General features: G+C 40.3%; 1 non-coding gene and 1 pseudogene across 1 annotated transcript; both read left to right on the top strand.

Annotated features, from left to right (window-relative positions):
• Positions 1-2,949: 2,949 nt before the first annotated feature.
• On the top strand, positions 2,950-3,056 carry LOC113833700. The gene has a single exon (XR_003485886.1). It is a non-coding gene; the product is annotated as a U6 spliceosomal RNA (small nuclear RNA).
• Positions 3,057-3,346: 290 nt separating this feature from the next.
• Positions 3,347-6,119, top strand: LOC100754293 (annotated as a pseudogene).
• The last annotated feature ends 1,407 nt before the right edge of the window (positions 6,120-7,526 follow it).

The following is a 7,526-nucleotide window of genomic DNA, read 5'->3' as shown; positions in this document are numbered from 1 at the left end:
TCCTTCAAGACATAGCTAAGAACATTATTTTTTTCTGCAAAGATTGCTCTCTCCATGGAGAATTACCCTCCTTGTTCCTTAATTATAGCACTTGTTGAACATTTAAACATAGTATTATATTTATGACTATTTGCTTATATTATTTTTGTCTAGCTTCCTTTCCAGACTATGAAATTCCTAAAGTTAAAGACTGTGTTTGATCCATATAACAGGCCACTCTGCCTCCCCAAGGCATCTTTACTGGTCTTGAGGAAGCCTCTTAAATGCAAATGCAGAGGTTTCAGAGATTTTAACTTAGGAATCCATCAGATCAAGGATTTGGCTGAATTATACCATTCTTCATATTGTTCTGGGGCTTCAACCTCACTACTGTAATCAGAAGTATCCCAACACAAAAGCAAACTGTCATTAAAACACATGACTAAATAGAACACAGGTATACTTGAAGAGACTGAGGTTAGAACATTTCCCCCCCAAATGTTCACTTAGTTTTATTTGAAAGTTATGGGATTGGTTTTCTTCAAAGTTATATATTACATGCATAAGCATACATGCCTTTGAGGACTTGCCTGGGAAGTACTCATTGGGGTTAGAAGCAGGCCCAGATCAAGACTGGGGAACAAGTAAGCCTTGGTTTCTCCTCTTCTGTGGCTCCACCATGGAGTAACTTATTACCCAGCATGGCCTGAACCTGCTGGATCCCCTACAGAGCTCTGTATATTAGAGCCTTATTACTGGATTGTGAAGATTAAGCTGACCTACAGAAGAAATGTTTTGATATGGGCCAAATAAAAGACCCTTCTCTTGAACCTCCTTTTGAGTCAATTGATAATACTTGGCTGTTATTATACTTCTTGGAGAAAGAGCCCCGAGACCTATAAAATTGTGCTGAAGTCAGGTTACAAATTTGAGGAACATTATCTCACTTAATTACCAGTGGAAATGTGTGGCTATAATTCATCTTCAAGTGTGAAGTGTATAAGCTTGCCTCAGACTCACAGTCCTCTGAAGTGCTAGGATTACAGAGCTGAGCTATCATGCTAGGCTGTGATCACCAGAGTGTTCGTTTAAGTACTCCTTGGAAGACAAAAACCCATGCCTCAAGAGGGAGTCCATACCCTACAATGCCTAGATGGCCAGGAACCAGTGACCTAGGGTAGAACCAAACATGACCAGCAACAAAATAAATGATTCCTAATTTAAAAAAAAAATCTATTCTAAGTAACTATTGGGTATAAAGGTAGTGCATTTCTGAGTCTGAGCCTCATGGGCTATGACCATAAGATAAAACTTTATGGGGAAGTTTTTGCTGGCCTCATGCCATGACACCATCCTTGTCTCTGTGAGGAACTTAGCAGTATGGCAAGTGAAGATCTTAATACTGCCAGAACACTAGAAAGTATATAGGCTTGCTGCTAGCTACCCCTATAATAGGAATGTAGTGTTCACTACTGTGTCGAGCAGCATTCCCAGAGTTTGTATGCTGAGAATGAACATTGTCTGAAGATAAAATGCCAATTCCACATAAGAGCCTTCTGGCAGGGGTTGAGCTGGGCTCTCTCCAATTAGGCTGCCTGAAGGAGCAGAGAAAGGCTAGAGGCAATTGTGTTGATTATATTTGACTGTTAACTAGATCTGGAAAGAACCAAAAGGAAAACCACTGGGAATTTCCATGATTCTTCATTTATTTATTTATTTTATTAATTTTTGTTTTTTGACCCAGGGTTTCTCTGTGTAACAACCCTGGCTGTCCTGGAACTCACTTTGTAGACCAAGCTGGCCTGGAACTCACAGAGACCCACCTACTTCTGCTTCCTGAAGGCTGGGATTAAAGGCCTGTGTCACTATGCCCAGCTCATTTCTTGATTAGATTATTTGAAGTGGGAAGACCCACCCTACATGTGAATGGCACCTTCCAGTGACAATCAGATGAAGGAGAGATGGAAGATTGCTTTTTGTCTGCTTGCCTTCACTCATGTTGACAGCTTCATCTATTCTGTTGTTGCCAAGGCTGCATTTTCTTCCAGCTTCTAAGCTTCCAATGCAGACTGAAGACCAGCGGCTTTCTAGAAATCCTTTAAGGCTTTTGGACCATATATGGACTACTGAGATGTCCAGCCTCATGGACTATGCAACTATGGATTCTCGGCCTCTCCAGCATACATCACCATTGTTGAACTACCCAAGCAGTATCCTGTAGCTCAATCTAATAAATCACACTTTAATATATAGCTACTCTATTGGTTCTGCCCCCTAGTGAAGCCTAATACATGAAACTAGATCTTTGGAGCAGGACAGGAATAAGTGACAGGCAGTGACATTTTGTCACCTATATCTTCGAGGAAAAAAAGATTACAAAAACCTAGCATGAGCTTCCTCCAAAAACAAGTGTGCATGAGAACCTTCATGTGCATCTTTGAAGGCATGACAGACCCAGAAGGTCTCTCACACAGCACCAGGTTAGAGCTTTCTTGTTCTTGGTACCTCTTTTACCCCACTCCAATCTACAGATGGCTTTGACACAACCAATAAAGGGAGAAAAGGCAAACAAATGGTCAGTGATGCTATGACCTCTGTTATCCAGGCTCTAACCCATCTCTGCTCTGGCGTGGGAAGAGAGTAGCTCAATGGGAAGGAAACGTTACTCTTGTCTTTTATCTGGGACTGCTTTGTAGCCTGTGGTACTCACAGCAATAAGGAGTTCTGACCAAATGTAATACAGAAACACCGGAAGAACTCGTCCCTTCTAGAAGCCAGTAGTTGCTTTTCTAGCTCTGCTTATTAAGCATACTACTTAAATTTATACCATCACAAGAAATGGAGGTCAAAAGGCATATCTTCAGGCCCATACTTTCCTTTGGATCCCTTAAGGAGGTCAGCTCACCATTACTCCTAGAAAAACTCTAAAGCGTCCTTTTATGAAAGTTAGGGTTTGAGAGTTATGGAGCTGTGCTCACTTCGGCAGCACATATACTAAAATAATTGGAACGATACAGAGATTAGTATGGCCCCTGAGCAAGGATGACATGCAAATTTGTGAAGCGTCCCAAAAAAACAAAACAAAACAAAGTGGTTTCTGACTGGTATTCCCAGCACAGCATTTCCGACAACTAGCTATAAAACTACAAATATAAAAACTGGGAAGAGACCGGCGGGAATTTTTCAAAATGGGAGCACCGAGGCGCCGCCCAGGCCTCAGGAGGTACCAGGGGTACCTTTCGGTGGCGTTGGCAGCGGAGGCATAGAGAAGGCAGCCTGATGGGCTCCAAGACCCGCTGGCTGCTGGGAGCGCTGCCTCGGAGGGACTGCGACAAGGCCGAGTCTGGGGCGCCGGATGCCCGGGAACATGGCGGCGTGCATCGGGGAAGAGGATCGAGGACTTTAAGGTTGGAATTCTACTTGGTAAAGGATCATTTGCTGGTGTCTACAAAGAGTCCATTCACACTGGTTTGGAAGTTGCAATCAAAATGACAGATAAGAAAGCCATGTACAAAGCTGGAATGGTACAGAGAGTCCATAATGAGGTGAAAATACATTGCCAGTTGAAGCACCCTTCTATTTTGAAGCTTTATAATTACTTTGAAGATAACAATTACGGGTACCTGGTATTAGAAATGTTCCATAATGGAGAAATGAACAGGTATCTAAAGAACCGAACGAAACCTTTCTCAGAAAGTGAAGCTAGGCAATTCATGCATCAGATCATCACAGGAATGTTGTTATCATTCTCATGGCATATAACACTGGGACCTCACACTCTCTAACATCTTGCTTACACGTAATATGAACATAAAAATGGCTGACTTGGACTGGCAACACAACTGAAAATGCCTCATGAAAAGCACTACACACTCTGTGGAACTCCTAATTATATGTTACCAGAAATTGCAACTCAAAGTGCACATGGACTTGAATCTGATATTGGGTCATTGGGCTGTATGTTTTATACATTACTTATTGGAAGCCCCCCTTTTGACACTGATACAGTCAAGAACACATTGAATAAAGTAGTATTGGCAGATTATGAAATGCCAACCTTTTTGTCACGAGAGGCCCAGGACCTTATACACCAGTTGCTTCGTAGAAATCCTGCAGATCAGTTAAGTCTGTCTTCTGTGTTGCACCATCCTTTTATGTCACGAAATCTTTCAACAAAAAGTAAAGACTTGGGGACTGTAGAGGAGTCAATGGATAGTGGGCATGTCACAATTTCCACAACAATTACAGCTTCTTCCAGTACCAGTTTGAGTAGTAGTTTACCTGACAGAAGAAGACTTTTGATTGGTCAGTCAGTTCCAAATAAAATTACTGTATTTCTAAAAAATAAGAATTTAAGTGACTTTTCTTCAGGAGATGGAAGCAATTTTTGTACACATTGGGGAAACCCAGACCAAGAAGCTAATAATTGGGGACGAGGAGGATTAATTGAAGATGCAGAAGAAAGGTCGCATTCTAGATACCTTCGAAGAGCTCATTCCTCTGATAGATCTAGCACTTCTAATCAGTCTCAAGCAAAAACACTCAATAGAACGTTGTCATTCAGTAGAAATGCTTTCAAAGCCCAGAAGATCCCTGGATGAAAATGAAGAGAGTTCCAATCACCATTGTCTAGGAGAAACTCCTTTTCCATTTGCAGACCAGATGCCTCAGATGGAAATGGCACAGCAGTGGTTTGGGAATCTGCAAACGAATGCTCATTTGGGAGAAACTAATGAGCACAAAACCACTAACCCAAGCAGAGATTTCCAGGGCTATCCAGATTCGGACATGTTAAGAAATGCTTGGACTGATACAAGAGCCACCAAGAATGCTGATAATTCTGCTAATGTTCATCCTGTAAACCAGCTGAGTACGACAAAGTTTACTATGACTGCACATCATAGTAAACCTGAGATTATGCAACAAGAGCTGGCCTTCCATCCCCATTCTGAACAAAGCAAGAAGAGTATGGAGTCAACACTGGGTCACCAGAAACCTTCCTTACGAAGCATTACATCTCCTTTGATTGCTCACAGATTAAACCAATCAGACAGAAAACCAAAAAAGGCTGTGGTGAGCATCCTAGATTCAGAGGAAGTATGTGTGGAGCTTCTAAAAGAATGTACATCTGAAGAACATGTGAAGGAAGTTCTTCAGATATCTAGCGACGGGACTATGATCACTGTTTATTACCCAAATGATGGAAGAGGCTTTCCTCTTGCTAATAAACCACCCTTGCCTACTGACAACATCAGTAGATACAGCTTTGACAATTTACCAGAAAAATACTGGCGGAAATATCAGTATGCTTCCAGATTTATTCAATCCGTAAGGTCTAAAACTCCCCAAATCACTTATTTTACAAGATATGCTAAATGTATTTTGATGGAGAATTCTCTTGATGCTGATTTCGAGGTTTGGTTTTATAATGGAGCCAAAATACACAAAACAGAAGATTTAATTCACATGAGTGAAAAATCTGGTAAATCTTATACTTTAAAAAATGAAAGTGAAATTATGAGCTTGAAAGAGGAAATGAAAATATATATGGACCATGCTAATGAGAGTCACCGTGTCTGTTTGGCACTGGAATCTGTAATCTCAGAAGAGGAAAAGAGAAGCAGGAGCTCTTCATTCTTCTCAATAATTATAGGAAGAAAACCTGATAATACTAGTTCACCTAAAGCCTTATCTCCACCTCCTGTGGACCTAAGCTACTCAAAGGGCGAGCAGGCATCAGAGCAGATTGAGCATGAATAGTGCATTTCCAACACAGGCACCAGTACACAATCCTTCTACTGCTACAGCTGAAGGACTTGGCCACACAGCCACTGCCACAGGAGCAAGTTTCTCTTCTTCGAGTCTTCCTAAATCAGCGCAGCTTTTGAAAACTGTTTTTGTGAAAAATGTTGGTTGGGCTACACAGCTAACTAGTGGAGCTGTGTGGGTTCAGTTTAATGATGGTTCGCAGTTGGTTGTCCAAGCAGGGGTGTCTTCCATCAGCTACACATCACCAGATGGTCTGACAACCAGGTATGGAGAAAATGAAAAATTACCAGAATACATCAAACAGAAATTAGTGTCTCTCTTCCATCCTTTATTTAATAAATGACTTTTTGGTTGGCTTTCAAGTAAAGTGAGTTTTTTTTTTTTTTAATTTACTATAACTTCAGAAAGCCTTTCTATGGCCAGGCGGTGGTGGCGCATGCCTTTAATCCCAGCACTTGGGAGGCAGAGGCAGGCGGATCTCTGTGAGTTCAAGACCAGCCTGGTCTACAACAGCTAGTTCCAGGACAGCCTCCAAAGCCACAGAGAAACCCTGTCTCAGAAAACCAAAAAAAAAAAAAAAAAAAAAAAAAAAAAAAAAAGAGAGAAAGCCTATTAAACAGAAATTTAGTCTTTATCATAAAAATATATGCTAAGAAAACAAAATAGAATAAAACTTTTATTACCAAATACAGTGGTTAAAAATAAACTAGGACATCTTATTTTGCTCAAAATACTTAATTGCTCAAACTTTCTGTGCTCATGTTTGTATTGAACTAAATTGTATGTGGTGTGTTTGTTTTTGTTGTTCTGTACTAGTAAGACATTGAGAATCATGAACAAAACAGGCTATAGTTTTGAATATGTAAATGATGTACTTATAAGCAATATGTAAACATGTATATTTTGTATTATTTTGTATTTACTTTTGTAGCACTTATGTCTGATAAAATATTTCTGCAAATACATTTTATAAAATAAATGCACACATACACATGTAAAGTATATATACATATATTGGGATATATATATATATATATATATATATATATATATATACATACACACACATATCTAGTTTTTAGGTGTATATATAGCTATGGTTTAGGTCTAAAATGTCCCCCACAGGCTCATGCATTTAAAAACCTGGTCTCCAGGTGATGGCTCCCTTTGGAGAACCTTTATGACATTGGTTCTGGTGGACAGAAATGGGTGACTAGGGATGAATCTTTGAGGGCTATACCCTGCCCCTGATTGTGGCCCCACTCCCTGCCTCCTGGTACATAGCTGTCATGTAAACAAGCTTCTGCCACACGCTCTTTGCCACTTCTCTGTGAACTATGAGCCAAAACAACTCTTCTTTCCCTGAGATGCCTTTGGCCACTCAACAACAAAAATAACATACATAAACATTTTATTTTGGCTCACAGCTCAAGGTACAGTCCATCATTATTGGGAAGTCAAAGAGAACAGGAGCTTAAAGCAGCTGGTCACGTTGCATTTAGAGTGAGGAAGAAGGGAACAATGGGTGTCTGTGCACAGTCTACTTTCTCCTTTTTATGCAGTCCAGGATCCTTGCTAGTGAGGTCTTCCTACCTCATATAACCTAAAGTAATCAATCCTCCACAGGAAAGTTCCCAACTCCCAGGAGTCTAGATCTGATGCTAGTCTCATCAAGTTGAAAATGGAATTGAGGTTAACATCACAATATGCAAATTATATATAAGCTATCACATATATGTATATATAATATACACATGTTGCATACACACACACACACA

The sequence above is a fragment of the Cricetulus griseus genome, chromosome 5 (genome assembly GCF_003668045.3).
Source record: "Cricetulus griseus strain 17A/GY chromosome 5, alternate assembly CriGri-PICRH-1.0, whole genome shotgun sequence".
In the NCBI taxonomy this organism is placed as follows: Eukaryota; Metazoa; Chordata; class Mammalia; order Rodentia; family Cricetidae; genus Cricetulus; species Cricetulus griseus.
This window is presented reverse-complemented; position numbering and strand designations above follow the sequence as displayed.